This window comes from Marmota flaviventris, chromosome 4, assembly GCF_047511675.1.
Source record: "Marmota flaviventris isolate mMarFla1 chromosome 4, mMarFla1.hap1, whole genome shotgun sequence".
Classification (NCBI taxonomy): Eukaryota; Metazoa; Chordata; class Mammalia; order Rodentia; family Sciuridae; genus Marmota; species Marmota flaviventris.
Genome location: NC_092501.1, coordinates 131809772 through 131829130, shown reverse-complemented (window position 1 = coordinate 131829130; position 19359 = coordinate 131809772). Strand labels below are relative to the sequence as shown.

At 38.1% G+C, this 19359-nt stretch overlaps 1 pseudogene; it reads left to right on the top strand.

Annotated features, from left to right (window-relative positions):
• Positions 1–16664: 16664 nt before the first annotated feature.
• On the top strand, positions 16665–16957 carry LOC114087291 (mitochondrial import inner membrane translocase subunit Tim8 A pseudogene; annotated as a pseudogene).
• Positions 16958–19359: the final 2402 nt, after the last annotated feature.

The window sequence follows — 19359 nt, the reverse complement described above, 5'->3', positions numbered from 1 at the left end:
TCCTTGAGTCACAAGATTGTAGATCTTGGGGTTGTGAAAGAACGGGAGCTGCATGATGATCTTTGTGTGTCATTTTGTCTGTGTCTCTGTTAAGTGTGATGGCATTGTTTTACTTTGGACTGATGCAGAGTCCCAAATTCCAAACGGCCTTAGATGTGTGGAAGTAACTTTAGCTAAATTTTAACCTAATGCTTCTCCTGTGAGGGACCAAAAGTCAATAGAACGGCCAGCTTTTCTGTTCTCACCTTTTACACCTCTCTTAGCTGTGTTTTAAAGAACTTTGATAAACTTTACCCCCCCTTTGTTGAGCGAGATTAGGGAAGCAGTGTTTTCTTTTCTTCCCATAGTTGGCTTGAGCACGCCCACTGCAGAGGGAAATGCCTGGGGTCTAAAAACTTTGATATCTCGCTTAAACTTTTCTCAAACTCGAAACAACTGCAAGCAGAAGATGAACTTTTTGGGAAGCTGACTACTGAAAAGTTAGGAGATGTGAGAAATGCCTAGTGCCTGGGGTCAGACCAAGCCAGAGGAACTAATCCTATAAGTAAAAGGTGGAACTAAGGGGCTCCCAGCAGCTGCCAAAGCCATTTTGCTTTGGGGAGTCTCCTCCTTCCTTACCTGCACTTTAGGGATTACCCCACCTCTGTTTGCTTAACTAATGAGACAATAAATGCAGTAATGTGTTGATGTTATAGATTGTTTCTTGGGGATGATCTTGGCTAAATGTGTATCTAAAAGATAAATTTTTTTTTATTGTAACAATCTGGTATCTGAATGGGTTTCTAAAGCATTGCACTATCTTGCAGTTAAAAGTTGGGTTTAAGCAATTGTTTAGTTTGATTTCAGATAGTTCATGCTAGAAAACTTAAATACTTAGGGTAAAAAAAATTAGAAAGTTTCAATTTTGAACTGAGTAGCCTGAGAAAATTTCACTAGGTATTCCAGTGTATTAACTTGGGCAAAGATAATAAATTATGATATGATATCTGTTCCCCTCAGTGTGTAAGATTCGGGAGAAAAAAAAAGGGGGTGCTAAATTAAAACGTTGGTCTGGCTTATTGAAATGACATTAATTAGCAACAGTCTTGGAAATTTTTAAGGCTTAATTTTGGATATACATGATAAAACTTAATACTACTTTAGGAACTTCAGAACAAAGGAAGCAGCTTAATGATCCTGAGGAAATTTCCTCTGATGGTGGCCTTTATATTATCAGAAAAAGATCCTATTTTCAGTTTTGTGTGGGCAAGTGTTTCTAATGTAAAGAGATATAAAGATATAAAATTTTGAGAATTGCATCTTAAACCTGAAAATTATGACTTATAGCTAAAATGCCTTAGGCATGAGGTTTCTGCTCAGAATTTCAGTTTTCCCAGTTCCTTCCAGACCTCAGCCAGGACTTAAGCTGATATGCAAATAGAAGAAGCTTGGGGCACTCAGCAGGAGACAGATTTCAGGCCCAAGGGGAAAAAAAAAAGAGTTAAAGTGTCTTTTTACCTGAACTCAAACTAGACCGCAACCAAAAAGTAAATTATATGGTATTTATTAATTACTGGCCAGTCATCTTTTTTTTTTAGGACTCTTGCTTTTTCTTAGATTCTGTATTTTTTTTGAGCTCATGATTTTGGTCCTACAGACCTAGGTTAATGTTTTTTTCTGATCAGCTGTGAAATTTTGAAACATTGCAATGGAGATTTCACCTGAAAAGGCTACTAGGGTGTTACACTTGTGTTATGTGTTGTATGTCGGTATGTCTGTATGTGTGTATGTCCATATATCCTGCAGTGATATGACAATTGACAGATGAGGAGCGCTCATAAAAAAATTTTAAAATGGATCCAAATATCTTTAATTCATGTGATTCAAATGGTGCAATTTAAATTGGGTAAACAGATAAAATGATGGTGTCTATAAAATAATCTGCTTAAATTCAGAAATTTACAGATATTGTTTTAAAGTGTGAACAGAAGGAGGTTAACAGATGGAAAAGAAAAACTAGAAAGTTTTAGATATCGATTTAATAGAGGGAAAATGTGTTTCTGGATAAGAGAGTCTATGTGATTAAGTAATTAAGAGGGTTTAAGTAAGTGATAAAGAAGGTCTGTGTAAATTGGTTATATGTGTAAGTTTGAGCAAGTAATCTTAAAGAAAATTAAAGATTATACAACTATGGTTAAACAACAGCTGTTATTTTTCAATATTGTAATGTTGTTTCTTTAAAAGCTAAACTTGGTCAATATAAAAACATCAATGTAATTATGGTGCTATTAATGCGTTCATATCTTCCAGGTATACAAGTCTGTAAGGTAGAAGCTTCAAAAGAACATTATATCAGGCTGGTGTTCTAAAGTTGTATGGTAATTTTAGGCTTAAAAGAAAAACATGTTGGAGATTTGTTTATATCATTTGTGTTCTACAACTGGACTTGTTATCAATAAGATATGTACAGTTCCATGTTACTTTTTACACTGAGATACAATTTAAATGTATTTTTAAGTTAATGAGAGCCTAATCTGTGTAAAGGTTTTATTGTAAAACATCAAAGTACTTTGCTACTTTTCTACAAAAGGTTAAAAGCTTTCAGCCTTTAATTCATGTTTTAAATGTGATATTATGTTGTGTTAGCTAACGTTCATGTAAACTTGAACAACAATTTATGTAAACTTTGTAAAATGATCAGCTTCAGAACTATAGTACTTGAGATTTATAAAGAGCCCTGCCTTACTTGAGATAAGGCTCTGTCCCATCTCACTACATGTGAAAGTGGCTATGAAAGAAGTAAGCCAGATTTCAGTACAGTTAAAGTTGTGTCCAAAAGTAGGTTTTTGCCAAGATTACTAGGATCTCAAATAGGAAATTATGATGTATAACCCTGCCAGAATTCAAGGTAGCTATTATGTAAGCTAAATATGTTTTTACCCTAGTTAGTTTTGTTTTGTAGTTTGCTTATAGATGGTTTAAGAATTGCCTGTTAATGTTTTAAAGAGGTACTGCTTTAAGAACTCACAACCTGGGTCAACTTAAGATAAGGAGTTATCACCTACAGGATAGAGAGATAGACATTAAAGCCCAGTGCTCTTAATAGAAGGCTGTTAACTTATTTGCTGGATGTTTAAGATTAAGTTTTAAATTAAAAATTTGGCTCTTGCCCTCTGAGTCAGTCTGAATCAGGGAATAGGGGACTTCTCCAAAGGGCTCTGCAACTCTAGGCCACATAACCTCCTGAGCAGGGAGATTAATGAGACCAGTGGAGGACAGAAAGCCAATCGGTGCATTTGCTGTAAAGAGGAGGGTCATTAAAAAGGGGAGACATCCCTGATGCTTCTGAGGGAAGCCACATGGTCAAGCAAGGCCTGGACCCATCCTAAGGTAAATGGCACTAGCAGAACTGAGAAGCTGCTATGAAGTTCCCCGAGGACTCCCAGGGAAACTCAGCTGACTGTTGACAATAGATAAGAACAAAAGTCAGTTTGACTTGCTTCATCTTAAACACTTAGCAAAGATAGTTAAAGCCAAAGCACAGCTGTTCCTGGACATTTTAAATGATAATAATAGTTAAATGTAACTTCCAAAAATAAGTAAACTAGAGGCTACAAAAGAGATTCTCAGACAGGAATGCCTGATAACTATTAAAAGGAACTGCCAGAGTAGTTTTTAGTTTAAGGCCCACAGATATTCCTAACCTACACAGGTAGGCTTGGTGTTTGCTAGTATGGTTATCCAGCCCTAAGTAGCAAAATTAAAGGTTTCTCTATTAGACATAGGTCATACTAGTAAAAAGGACATCTGTAAACCTAAATGTTAGTTGTTGTGTTTACATCCCTGACATTTCTGGCAAGGTGACAAATATCCTTAAAGATTTACATGCTTAGATAGAAGCCATGTCCTCAGCAACTTTGTCGTGGAAACAATATCTTAGCTTCTGGTTCTTGGTACTTCCTGGTGGAAAGCATTGTTAGTCTCTGTCTTGGCCATTATACTCATTGGCATATTCCTGTGCTGTGACATTTATTGCTGCATCAATATGGTTCCAGTAAATTAATGAATTCTTGTTTCTCTTATAGACCACCTATCACTCGAATGGCCCTCCAGCCTAATACTTCTCAATTGGACTTTTATCATGGACCACTCGATAGACCCGATATTTTTAAAGGGGGACTCCAAACTGCTTGCCCCACACCGTCCCTTTTCAGCCTGAAGAAGCCAGAAAGATTCTCTTCGCCCCCCCCTTCCTTACAGCAGTAAGGAGTTCCCAAATTAGAGGGGGAAATGAAGCCAGATTTTAAGTTAGGTAGTCAGTGTAGTTAGATAAATCAGGGTCTAATATCGAGTGGAATCTAAAATGGAGGCCATGCTGAAAATGATTCCAGGGAACACAAAACAACTCATGAAATGTGAAACCCTTCAATAATTGTGATGCATTACTTTTAAGATTAAAAGTAGTCAGAAAAAGGAGTGGGGAATGTAAGGGTAAAAAAAAATTGAAGTTAAAGCGTAAAAGTTAAAGGGTAAAAGACCGGGTGTTGTAAAATTTCTAAGCTGCAAGGTCTGAGTTAAAATGTAAAGGATTAGGTATTGTTAGGTTTCTATGCTACCTGCAAAACCTGAAATTTCTGTAGCTGTTGAGACAATGCTTGGAACTGCCCAGTAAATATTTCCCCTGACTATTGGTTGTTTAATAAGGGCTCTGTGTGGTCGCACGTAGGCATTGCAGGGCCTGGACCAATCAGTTTAAATGTAACCCCCTCCTTAGGAATGACCTATCACTCCAGCCTGACCTGTTCCCGCCAATGAATGAACCAATCATGTTTAGGAGTTGTTATTCAATTTTCCCGTGCCTCATGATGATTTGTTCTGATGTATACAAAGCCCTCCGCCCTCCCCAAAAAGTGTACTTAAGCAGTGCTCAGCCCCTGCTCGGGGCTCTGGGCTGCTTTCCCTTCTTGAGTGGGCATGGAGCCCCAGCATGCTGGTTCAATAAATCCCCCTTCTGCCAATTGCATGAGTGATCACTTGGTGGTCTCTTTCTCTGACGTTTCGCGGGACCCTTACATTATCACACTACCATATTAACTTTAATTATTTGTTACTAATTATAATTATATTTTAATTATTTATTTAATATTATGTTGATCACCATAGTGATCAGCATAGTGCCATGGTAAATAGCCCAAGGTCAGATTCTGACTCCGTATGTGTAATTTCTTGAGTGAACAACAAGGTGATTTGTTCAGGTGAATCTTTCATCCCTAGAGCTGTTATAGATGGAATAATTTTATAATTTGGAATTCATCCAAATGAAATGAGAGACAAGACTAAATTTGGTTGAGAATTCTTTACCATCATCTAGTAAATAGAATTGACCTCATAGAAGACTGAAGATAGTTCTCTGGAAGTGTTAGGGCTATATCAATGTACAGTGGTCCACTTTAAGCTTTGAATATAGCCTTTGCAGCTCTGCCACTGAGATTTTAATTTTTTTGTAGTTGTAGATGGACAGCATGTCTTTATTTTATTTATTTTTATGTAGTGTTGAGAATCGAACCCAATGCCTCACTTGTGCAAGGCAAGTGCTCTGCCCCTGAGCTACAGCCCCAGCTCACTGTGACTTATTTTTAAAAGGGACTTGTTTCTTTCTCTTCCTCTCTCCCTTCTCCTCCCTAATCTTATCCCCTCCTTAATTTTATTTTTTTTTAATTTTTTTTTAAACATTTATTTTTTAGGTGTAGATGGACACAACACAATGCCTTTATTTTTATGTGGTGCTGAGGATCAAACCCGGGTCCCGCACGTGCTAGGCGAGCACTCTACCACTGAGCCACAATCCCAGAACCCCCCTCCTTAATTTTAGAGGAAGCAGGAATACCTTTCTTCCCCATCCTAGAAAAAGTTATCTGTCCTTGAGCACACACCCACCACTGAACAAACTAATTCAGACTTGGGGGATAGCACCAAATTAACAAGTGAATTACAACCCTGTAGAGAACAGAATGTAACCTTTGAACCACCTCTTTAAAACCATCCTGCTCCACTTGATGGGCAGAATCACAGCCTCTGGGACAGGAGTCCCATGTTTCTCCTTTGCTAGCAAAGCAGTAAAACTTCTTTTTCCTTTTTCCTCAAAATATCCTTGTTACTGGATAGGCGTCAGGGGAAGTGTTGGTAAAGATGGCCCCCAGAGTGCTTCTCTTCCTGGAGCTCAGGAAAGATGGTGCCCAGAGCTCAGGTCCATGACGCACTGAATGGTGCACTAACCATCACCTCCAATCCTGTGAATTGCGCAAACTTTGAATGGCGCACTTCCAATCCCTGAAGTGGCGCGAACTCTCAGCCAATGAAGAAGTAACAGCCCACTCGCCTTGCTCCTCCTCATCCCATAAATATCAATACCCTGTCCCTGTTCTCTCTCTCACTCTTCCTCTCACCCTCTCTCTCCTCTTTTACTCTCCCCCTCCCCCTCTCTTACTCTTACTCTCTCCTCCCTCTCCCCTCTCCCCTCTCTCTTCCCCCTCTCTTCTCTTTCCCCTCTCTTCTCTCTCTCTCTTCCCCTCTCTCTCTCTTCTCTCCCCCTCTCTCCCCCCTTCTCTTCTGCGACTGACTGCTACAGTCCTGCTAATAAAATCTCGGACAGGTAAATGGTTGTTTTGGCTTGTTGAGTTTACAGAGCTTTTTCATCTTCCTTTATAGGAAGGACTGAGCTTTCAGTAACAGTTAATTATTTTAAAAGCAACCATATTGAATGGTACAACTAGGGTATCAACTAATTAAAAAACAGACCATGTACTGACACTGCATTCCCCTGTTCCTTTAAAATAATGAATATTAAAATATATGGGTTCTACATCTAACCCACAGAAAGCTAGTCACAATTTTTTTTTTAATAGAATAGAGTTTTATTTGGCTCATGCTTCTAAAATCTGAAAAGTCCAAGAGCCTGGTGCCAGCCCACTTCTTTTTAGCATCTAGTGAGGGCCTTTGTGCTACATCATAACATGGCAGAGGATATCACATGGTGGGACAGAGCAAGCATACTATCTCAGGTCTCTCTTCCTCTTTTTTTTTTTAAGTCACTAATGCCATCATGGAGTCTTCATCCTCATGACCGCAACTAATACTAATTACCTCCTGAAAGCCCCACCTCTCAATAGCATTGACATATGAATTTGGGGATTAAATCTCCAACACATGAGTTCTGTAGGGACACATTCAAAACCATAGCACTCCCATTTATAAAGAACCTCAGAAACAACTTGTCTTTCTCTGCCTCTCAATAGATGAATACTTTTGGGACCCTCTACAGTGACTTTCTATTTATTTATTTATGACAGTGGAATGCATTACAATTCTTATTACACATATAGAGCACAATTTTTCATCTCTCTGGTTGTATACAAAGTATATTCACACCAATTCGTGTCTTCATACATGTACTTTGGATAATGAGCTAGTCATGAATCTTAATGCTCCGTGTATCTACCTCATGTGTACTATGAAATGTTATATATGTCCCATTATTAAATCAAAAGTACATGTATAGAGATAAATAAATGTAAATATAGATATATCTATAAATATATTTATTTGTTAAATTTATTTTTAAATTTTATAAAAATATGTTATCATGCTAAAATGGTAAATTAAATCACATCTTGATCATTAAAAACCACCCACCACTCAATAAATATTTTTGTATGTATTATATAAATAATATTTATATTATATATTATAATAAATATATATTATACAAATAATATTTATTATAATAAATATTAAGTTGCTAGGATTGTTTGCATTATTTACAAAAATGGTGCTCTATTTGATGTTTAAACACTGTTAACAAGCATTGATGGTTCTTTGATTTTTAAAGTGGTGAAAGACAAAGTAATTATAGTACATATTTTATATGCCCACATATTTTCCAGCAGCATAACCCTGTCCAGATATCTAGAAATAAGTTATTTTGGCAAGAAAGAGCTTGCAGAACAGAGTAGGCAGAGTAGGTACAGTTAAAGTCTTTTGAATTGCAAAGGAGGTAGTTCTGTTTTTTTGTATGTGGTACTGGGGTTTGAATCCAGGGTCTTGCACATGTTAGGCAATTGTTCAACCATTGAACTATACCCCCAGCCCTAATGTTCTGTAAATAAGTTTTCACAACTGTGTTTCTTATATTTACACAAGGCTATCCTAATTGCTATTTACCAATTTTCTTCACTAGATGGCGCTATGAGGTATAATTTTTTTTTTTAAATGCCCTCAAAAAGGGAAAAATAACTCTGATATTTTGAGAAAGAGAAACTACCACTTGTAAATTGTTGTGTTAAAGAAGATGATCTTCCACATAATAGCCCTAGGGAGAAATGTTTGCTGGATATTAACAATGATTAGTTTACTAGTTAATATTTCATTGTTGAACTGAGTAGACTCCTTGTTTATTCACTATTTGTTCATTGTTCATTATTTCCCCCCTCCTTGTTTTGAAACGGGGGTCTCATTATGTTGCCACGGCTGACCTTGAATTCTAGGTCTTCCTGCCTCCGCCTGACCAAGCATTTATTAAGCACCTAATGTACCCAACATCTCTAGGGATTAGAAATACAGAAATAAGAATACAATCCCATTTTTCAAGCACTTTGGCATCTAGTGGAATCTTTCATCCCTAGAGCTATTATAGATGGAATAATTTTATAATTTGGAATTCATCCAAATGAGAAGAGAGACAAGACTAAATTTGGTTGAGAATTCTTTACCATCATCTAGTAAACAGAATTGACCTCATAGAAGACTGAAGATAGTTTTCAGTTGAATAGGAGAGAAAAGATATGAGCTCTCAATGAGAATTACATCTGAGGCAGAACTACAGAATGGGCTAACACAGGGTTCAGTGGTGGCATCAAGAAAGAAATGCTTCACTCAGTAGAAGATGAGTGGGATGAGTTTTAAGAAGTAACTCCGAGACAGGAATTACTTATTTAAGGATAGGAATGAGATTAAGGCAATAATCTAGACAAAGCTTGGTGATGACTTGACTGAATGAGTGCCCTGTAGGAATAGAAAGGAGGAGATATATGCACAAGAGAGGAAGAATGGGTTGAACTAAGAGGCTAAATGATTGTGGGAGTCCAAGGGGGAGGGGGAAATTTTCTAGGTAGTCTGAAACAAGAACTTGGAGGTTAGGATAAAAATTCAAGGTCACTAAGAGAAAATGAAAAAAATATATATGTTTGTGTGTGTATATGTATGTATTTATATTTGAATATGTGTATTATTTACAGTTCTGGGGTCAAACCCAGGGCCTTGCACGTGCTAGGCAAGAGCTCCACCATTGAGCTAACCCCAGCCCCAAAATCATTTTAATAAAGGACCTTTCCTCCTATCTTAAATTGGAAACTGCCTTCCCATTCTTTCCCTCTTCTTAGAAGAAGAAATCTCACCCCATTTTCTGTTTACTCTAGTGAATAAACTTGTTCTTCCTGCCAATGAGTCAGTCTCAGTCTAGATTTGTGCTGGCATGTATTAGATTTCCTGTAAAAGTAAGAAAGTAGTTGGTCATATCTCTTTCCCTGCCTCTCTTTCCCTCTCCTTTCTCCCTTTCTTGCTCTTTCACACACACACACACACACACACACACACACACAAAACACACAACACAAAACACACACCCAAAAACACACATACATGCACACACACACTGGGACAAATACTCAGAAAAAATGCATAATTTGTAGAAAATAGTGAATTAAAAATATGAAATGACTATCAACAGAGCAAGAAAAACCAATCTTTCACTCATAATGGACCCCAGGATACTGTGCAATTGTTACCCTTGAGTGTTCTTAAATTCTGGAATAGAATGTGGGCCTCACTGTAGGCATTTAAATCATGATACATACTCATCTGTTTGGAATGGTTTTCTGAGTTATTTTTTAAAATCCTATTATTCATGCAAAAAGATTAGGATTTTAAAGTTTTTGTTGCCAGTCTTTCTTTTGATTTCCACTGTGAACTTAGCTCTGTTTTCACTTAACATCCATGTGATTAATTTTATCCATCCCTAACCCAGGAAGTACAATAATACATTCCCAGTGAGACTCTGTGAGAAGCAGGCTTGCCATGAGCCCATAAATCAGCCCCAACAGCTGCTGGAGGCAATTTAAGAGATGAGAAGCAAAAGTCACAAACAGCAACTTTCCTACAGGCAGAGTAGGGAAGTGTCAGAAAAAATTAACTTCAACAATTCTGAATTCTGACTGGCTTTTGAAACCGTGTGTGTGTGTGTGTGTGTGTATGTGTGTGTGTGTGTGTGTGTGTGTGTATTACACAGTGGTGAAGCAGAAACAATTTAGATGTGCATATTTCAATCCCATGCAAGGGTTCTTCAGTCCCCCTATCCAAATCTTCCTCTACATCCATGTCGTCTCTCTCTCTATCTAAACCTTTATCCACACTGAAATCCCCTTCCAAGCTTCTCATCTTCCTGCCACCTGATGCCCAGAGTGTCTTACCAGTACAAATAGAGTGGAAAGAAGAGCACTGGGGGGTAACTGCAGCTGATGTTTGATGACTAGAACAAACTCAAGTGCAAACTCCATCTACCTTTATGGTCTATTTCCAAGGAAATCTATAAAGGGTTTAAGTCAAAACTGTTTAAAATGTATAATGAGCTCATGGAAGGAACTTAAAAGGTTAAGAAGATTTTGGTTCATAGGGTTTCTCAGAGAAATAGTTGATTACCAGGCCTGGGACAGGAAAACCTTAATTGAACCTGAACATCTAGTGGCATCAGAAAATAAGGACTCAAAAGAATAAGAACCTCACAATGGTGGCGTATGTCAAGAGTTCCCAATGTCCAAAGTTGGAACAATTTGAACAATGAAATAAGTAAAGATAGAATTGGATTATTATGCAGTAGAATAAAATAAGTATTCACGAATCCATTCACATCAACATAAATAAACAGCTGAATGAATAAATAACACATAAGGAAGAAGGGACAACTATTTTTTTTTTACTTGTTGATAGACATTTATTTATATGCAGTGCTGAGAATCAAACCCAGTTATTCTTTATGGGAGAATTGTTATTAATAAATTTAGGAGAAATTAGGGTAACCATCATAATAATAATTGTGGAAGCAAGACCCAATGATAAATGCTAAAAGTTACAGGTGAAAGTTTGTGGAAAACCATAATATTAGTGTAGTCTCAATGTATCTCCTTCAAGATATTCACTGATTATAAACAGAAAAATACTGAGTTTTCAGTGAAGAATCTGATAGATGCCATCTTGTCCAAGTGATCAAGGTTAATGTCAGTGGTGACAGAACATATCAACAGTGTGTACTTTCTGGTGTGATGCACCGAGAGGGGCACACCACCTCTGATATTCTTGTCAAAAATCTATAACCTCAGCAGGGCAGATTGGTGCACACCTGTCATCCCAGCAGCTCAGGAGGCTGAGGCAGGAGGATTGCAAGTTCAAAGCCAGTTTCAGCAACTAAGTGAAACCCTGTCTCTAAATAAAATATAAAAAGGGCGGGGGATGTGGCTCAGTAGTTGAGAGCCCCTGGCTTCGATCTTTGGTGAAAAAGAAGAAATCCATAACCTCAATCCAATCATGAGAAAACATTAGTCAGTTTCACTGAAGAATATTCTGCTAAAGACCTGACCTGTTCTCTTTAAAAGTGTTCAGGTCATAAAAGGCAAAGACTGAGGAAATCCCCCAGATGGGAGAAGATGGAGGACTTCTCCTAAATGCAGTGTAGGACTCTGGATTGGATCCAGACTCCCAACAAGAGAAAAAAGACAGGAGAGGAGCACTCCAAAAATTACAATAAGGTCGATAATATCATATCCATAATATCATATCATATCAATAAGTCGATAGTATCATATCCATGTTAATTTTCTGATTATGACATGAAAACTGGGTGAAGGATATACATGAAGTCTCTACTATTTTTGGCAAATTTTCTATAAATGTAAGTTATTTCAAATCAACACTTTCATTGGTAGGACTTTGGTTCAAGTCTTGCTTCTAGCATCTGTTAATTCTGTGATCTTCCTGTAACTCGGTTTCCGTGCTAAACAATGAATTAGGATGGAGGCTGCTTCAGTTCCATCTGGAGCACTGTGAAGTGGCTTTTGTACCTATGGGGTTTGTCTATTTACTTCAGGAAAGCAAAGGACCAGGGATCCGCAGTTGCTGAAAAAAGTTCTCTTGAGAACAGTCATGAAATTGTTGAGGCCAATCATCTCAGAGGTTCAATTTGCCTATTTAAGGTGGAATGATACAGGCCTGGAGAATTGTTCCCAGCACATGAAGGACCAGAAGCTGCTTTGACAGCTAGCTATATGGCAAAAGGAAACTTACTCAGCCAAGTAAATTTTGCTAAGGGGAATTTTTAGACTAGAAGAAAACATAAGGCTACAATCACACCTGTGAAAGAGTAGTGGAATCAGGGCTGGGGATGTGGCTCAAGTGGTAGCGCGCTCGTCTGCCATGCGTGCGGCCCGGGTTCGATCGTCAGCACCACATACAAACAAAAAGATGTTGTGTCTGCCGAGAACTGGAAAATAAATATTAAGAAAAAAAAAGAGTAGTGGAATTAAGAAGGATCATTTTGTTTCAAAGTTTCCTTACTGTTATCATTGTCTTTTAAAATTTTTAAATATATCTATATATTTTTAAGCTTATACTTCTAGTATTGTCGAAAATCACCAGTTCTCCAGTCTAACGAAGCAGAATATCCCAGGAATGTTTTGGCAGTTAAAAAGCAAGTCAGCTTGGCAGTGATCATTTCCCTGGATACCCTCCCACACACCCACATGCTCATTTCTCCTGACCGCGGCGGACATTCCAGACTCTCTCCTTCCAACAGGATCCACTTCCCTCTGTGTGTTTCCCTGCAGAAACCTGGAGTCTGATTGAAGCAAGAATCCGAGTTCAAGGACAGCCTCCAACAAAGAGGGCTCCCTCTTTTCTTTATGATCCCCAAGTCAGCAAGGTTTCCTTTGGTCTGGGACAGTCAGATCTCATCCTCTTCACAGTTCGACTTTATTCTCTGGTATCAAAATTCTACTCATGAAGATTTGCTTTCAAGGCAATAATGAAGTGTTCTTAATACTTTGCCCCACCTGGTATGGTTTTTAAGTGTTTATAGGAAGTTGTTTTGTTTTCCACATTTACTGGAAAATTTCCGAGCCAAATCTCTGTAGAGTAGAAATCATCCAGAAACATCTCTGGGATCCCATTTAGAATGGTTTGCTTCCAGAAGAACTACAAGACCTTTTTATGACCTGACCCTCTGAGTACACATAACCACGCGGCCCAAGGGAAGCACATGCTTTCTGCGTTCTTCAGCTTCCTTATGACACTAAGAAATGACATGTCGACAGGAACAGTCTAGATCTGCACCTGTTGGGATTATAATTGCCTGGAGCTCTGCTTCGTAGTTTAATGTTAGCCATTTATTCCAAGGAAGTTATTCTTCAACTGTAAAATGGGTATTGTGGTCATATCTACTTTATTTTTTCCATTTATTTGTTGTATTAAGTCATATGTGACAGTATTTTGACCTATTATACATACACAGAGTGTCACTTCCCATTCTTGCAGTTACATGATGTGAGTGTCACTGGCCATGTATTTGTATATGAGCACAGGAGAGTTAAGTACAATGTATTCTATTATCTTTTCTAATCCCATCCCCGTCCCTTCCCTTCGCTCTCCTTTGTCTAATACAATGTTATTTTATTCTTTCCCTCCATACCCTCCCTTGTTGTGAGTTAGCATCCATATACCAGAGAGGACATTTGGCCTTTGGTTTTGGGGGACTGGCTTATTTCACTTAGCATGATAGCCTCATGTATTTGTCCTTCCTTGCACATAAAACAGAGCATACTTTATAAAATTTAACATTTCTGAAAGGATACTATCTTAAAATGTGATACCCTATGGCTAGGGAAACACATAGCCTCATTTTATTTTGTCTCAATAATTCCACGCCACACCTTTTTGAATTCTTAGATCATACTTCACCGTCAGGGTATCCGCCCACTCGCTATTACCAATGTGCCTGTCTGAGTACGTTTCAGCTATTTCTAATCTGATGTAGGCTTGGGAATGAGAAATGTGGGATCATAAAACAACACGTAACGTAAGAGTCTGCAGACCTGGAGGGAGGTGTGTGAGGTAAGCTCTCAGGTTATTAACATCCAGACATCCAAAAGAAGTGAAGGAAGCTAGGAGAAAAATCAAATGACTTCCTGGACATGGTTCTTCAAAGGGTCTCTTTTGAGTATTCAAGTTACAAAACATAAAATTTTATTATTCTTTTATTGAGATGTATTTAGTACACCATAAAATGCACAGATCTTCAATGGTACAGTTTAATAAGTTTTTACAAATGTATACATCTTAGTAACCATTACCCAAAGCGAGATACAGGGTATTTTCATTACCCCTGGAAGAAGCTCCCTTGTGCCTTTTCAAGCCAATGACCACCCCACACATATACCCAGAGGTAATAGTCATTCTGACTTCTATCATTGTAGATGGGTTTTGCTTGCCCTTGAAATATAAATATATATGTATGTACTGGGAATAGAACCCAGGGGTGCTTAACCACTGATCCACATAGCCAGCCCTCTTAATGTATTTTATTTAGAGACAGAGTCTCCTTAGTGTTTCACTAAATTGCTGAGGCTGGCTTTGAACTTGAGATCCTCCTGCCTCAGACTCCTGAGCCACTGGGACTACAAATACGCATCACTGCCCCAAGCAGCCTGCCCTTGATCTTTGTATAAACAAAATAATACAATTTGTGTTCTTCTGTGTCTGGCTTCTTTTGTTCAATATAATGATCAGGAAGTTCAAGTTGTTGAGTTGTTGTGTGTATTAATGTTCAATTGTTTTTACTCTTGAGCAATAGTCCCTTGTGTAAATATAGTACAATTTGTTTATCCATTTTTCTGTTCATAGAATTTGTATTGTTTCCAGCTTGGGCTATTATGAATAAAGCCCCATAAATATTTAAGTGCAAGATTTTTGTGAACATATGGGTTTATTTCTCTTGGGTAATTACCTACGAGTGAATTTTTTTTTAATGGGTCCAGTCTTACATTTTGTTCTTTTTAAGTATTGAGGGTAAAACCTGGTAGGCACTCTACCACTGGTTTATATCTTCAGCCCTTTCTTTTCTTTCTTTTTCTTTTTCTCTCTTTCTTTTTTAATACAGAGTCTTGCTAAGTTGCCCATGCAGGCCTTGAACTTGTGGTCCTCCTGCCTCAGCCTCCCAAGTACCTGGGATCACAGGCATGCAACACCGGCCTAGCTACCACTTGTTTTCATAATGACTCAAATGCACGAAATTATTTCTTAAGTGCTATTTATTGGCTTTTAATTTTTAGAATTAACCTACATACAAAGCAAATGAAATGTAACTATCATTTCTGAAGAGAGAAAAGGACACGGTAGTTAAAAGGAATAGCATGTACAAAGGCCCTGAGGAGGAAAATTTGTATTTAAGGACCTGAAAGAAGGTCTTTTAGTTGAAGTGCAATATTTGAAGGGAATGGTGGTAGGAGATGAGGATGACTGGAGTCAGATTTTGAAGAGCCTAGCAGCCATATTCAGCAAGTAAGAGTAATATGGTCCATGCCCTTTGTGCCCTTCCATCTGTTCTGCCATGTAAGAGCACAGCATTTGTTCCCACTGGAGCATGCAGCAACAAAAGCTCCATCTTGGAAGCAGGGAGCAGCCCTCACCAGAGACAGAACTGCCAGTGCCTTGCTCTTGGACTTCCCAGACTCCAGAACTATGAACAACAAATTTCTATTTTTATAAATGACCAAATCTGTGGTATTTTGTCATAGCAACCCAAATGGACTAAGATATCATGCTGCTGATCTTCCCTCCAACGGTATGCACAACAGCAGTGTTATAGTGACTTCCCATGTCATTTAGGAAAAATAAAGCAAATGCTTCACCTGCTCTGCAAGATCCTACATGATAAAGGTCTTGTCCATTGCACTCACCCCATCTCCCACTGCTCTTGCCTCATTCACACCTCACTAGCACACTTTATTTCTTGAGGTTCCTTTTATCATACCTGATGCTGCTCTACTGAGAGCCTCAGCAACTGCTTCCTTTACTTGGAATATTCTTCCTGCAGTACTGTATACACAGCCCCTTCCTCCACTTGACCCAGCTCAGTTATCTCCTCCAATATTGTCTTCACAGAAACCTTGACTGTTCATCTAAAATATCTTACTCCAGTCACTTTCACTTCAATCAAGCTGTCTCATCTAACCCTATCTTGTTTTCAGGATACTCAGTCATGGGTCTGGGAGTACAGCTCAGTGAGAGTGCTTACTTAGCCTACATGAGTACCTGGGTTTAATCCTCAGCACCAAAAAAAAAAACACAAAACAAAACAAAACAAAACTCTTTTTAGTTGAGCATTGTAGCAGGGAGATCACTGGAACCCAGGAGTTCAAGGTCAGTACAGGTTTAGTCTCAAAAAGAAAGACAAACAATAATTTATTAATGAGTATATTCATTAGATAAGTATTATTCTGATGTCAATAATTTTTATAGTCAGTGATTAAAGTTTACTTATCATAGGAGTTGCCACAGAGTTCTGTCACAAGTGTGGTCACACTGGGATGGATTCCTTTGCTTCTTCCTCAGTGGCCAGTTTGAACACAGTGGACCCAAAGTTGCAGCAGTTCATTGAGGTGGAAACTCAGAAGCAGCACTTCCAGCAGCTGGTGCACCAGACGACTGGACTTTGTTGGGAGAAATTCATGGACAAGCCCAGGCCAAAGTTGGACCGTCGGTCGGAGGCCTGTTTTGAGAATTGTGTTGAACGCTTCATTGATTTGAGCCAATTCATCTTGAATCAACTGAACAGACCCAGAAATCCAAGCCAGTCTTCTCAGAAAGCTTTTCTGGCTGATCTCAGCATTACCTTTTTGGAAAAAGAAGGTAGTTCAAGAGAGGAAAAGCTGTTGATGGGATGGTTGAAGAATTGACCATGGGGCATTGGCCCCCCCCACCGCCTTTTGTCACTTGTGGGACACCGTGTCATCTGAGAATAAACAAAGACCCATTGTTTTGTGTGGGGTTTGAGGGTCATATGTGTATTTGGTTCTGTTTTTTATTGTTAATCTTGTAAAAATAATTGACAGAAAAGCATTAGATGCATATTACTGAATGTAAAATATGGTCTCAAGGTAGTACAGGCAGCCTGAGGATCTAGAAGCCTTTAGTTATAAAGGAATTTGGCCAGTAAACATGATTCTCATTGCTAGACAGCCACAGGAAGAAGTAAACTTACACTGTATATCAGGGTTAAAAAAATTCATAGGTATTGCCTAAATAAATTATAACATTTAGCCCTGTCAGAAACTAATAGCAGTTTCAGGTAAAGATGCATGCCTGATGTTAATCATTATAGATTGAATTTACTGCATTCTTTTGACAATCAAAATAAAAGTTTCTACTCTGAAAAAAAAAAGAGTAATATGGTCCATTATTTACTGTGGAGGGGATAAAAGTATCAAAGGGGAAACAGAAAATTTTCCTGCAGTAGTGTTTTGAAGAGATGGGCATGCCCTTCCTTAGGGCAGAGATGGCATGAAAGCATAATTTGGTACTTACCAGAACAATTAATTTCTATATTTAAAAAACAACAAAATTTAAGTAATTTACCAAGTGCTATTTTTAAAATCTTAATTTATCTTTTCTTCCCCCTTCTTCTTTCATTCCTCCCCCACAGCCCGTTGGTATGGATTTGATGACTTTTCTCTGAGTCATTAAAATGTACTTCCAGGGCGGCTAAGACAAATGAAACTCAGAAAAGAGAAATTTTAAAAGCAAAGAGTGAAGTAGAAAAAGAGATCACTCATCTCATTTCAAGTATCAGTATCAGTCCTAAAATGGAGAAGTGAGATATCAATGAGTGATGTCTCACTGCAGCCAATCTCCTTAAGCTTCATTGAAATGGTGGACTCAGAAACCTACTGGGCTTCCTATCTGCCTCTTTGATAAACTAGGGAAACACTCAAGCCCTTTACTACACAGTGGTACAGCTGTTACTGCCCCTAAAATATATTGTGTAATAAGCTTAGGCATGTGAGATATAAAACACACATATTCCCCTGGACTAATCCAGTTTGGGATCTAGCCAGCTGCAATGTCAAGGGATAATTTATGAAGGTTTAAGTCACCCCTAAAATCTCCATCAACTTCCCACATCAAAGCTTCCAAATAAATGTACAATCTGAAGAATAAGATACCTGCTCTGCTGATGACGCTGCAAGGTTCATCTAACCCCGCTGAGTTAGTTTTCAGGGTTGCCATAACAAAGTATTATTAACTGGGTGGCTTAAAACAACAAAAATCTGTTCATTCTCTCTCTGAGTTCCAAAGTCCAGAAGTCCGAAATCAAGGTGTCAGCAGAGCTGGTTCCATCTGAAGGCTCTGGAAGAATCAGTTCCATGCCTTACCTCACTGGTGACTACCAACAATCCTTGGCATTTGTTGACTTAGCAATGCCTCACTCTAATCTCTGCCTCTTTCCTCCCATGACCTTGGTTGTTATGTCTCTTAGTCTTCTCCTTTTCTGTCCCTTGCAAGTACTTGTACATAAGATTTCAGGTGCATGCTAAAACCTGGATGATCTCATGAGATCCTTAATTGAATTATATGTGCAAAGACCTTATTTCCAAATAAGGTCACATTCGCAGGTACTGAGGGTTAGGACTCAGACACATCTTTTTTGGATGTGTCAACCCACTACATCTACCTTTCAAACAGAATAATGTTTGCAAGTATCTCCTCTAGAAATTCCAGAGAAGCTTCAGAAACTGTCTCTCCATTGTTATCTATACGTCACCACAAATATGACATATAACCATCAACTACATAACATTTACCCTGGGACAGGCACAATGTATGAACACCCATGTATAAAAATATCATTTTATTTTAAATAAATCATTGTTGTTAAATTAATTCCTGTACATATCTTTAAAAGATTATAAGACTTCTAATAGAACTACAAGACTTCTAATAGAACTACAAGACTTCTAATAGAACTGTGGTCCCCTATCTTCCAGTTCCCAACCTGTTCCCCAGAGGAATATTCCCCAATCTTTTCTCCAGCAGAAACTTCCTTTAATCCATTTAACTCTTTCTTTTAATATTTACATCTGAAATTATAAATTAAAACCTTATGATTCTAAGTGTTTTTTTTTTTTAATTTCTTCCCTGATTTCTTCTGCTAACCATTGGTCATTCAATAGCACATTATTTAGTCTCCAGGTATTAGAGTAGCTTCTATTTTTTATTTTATCA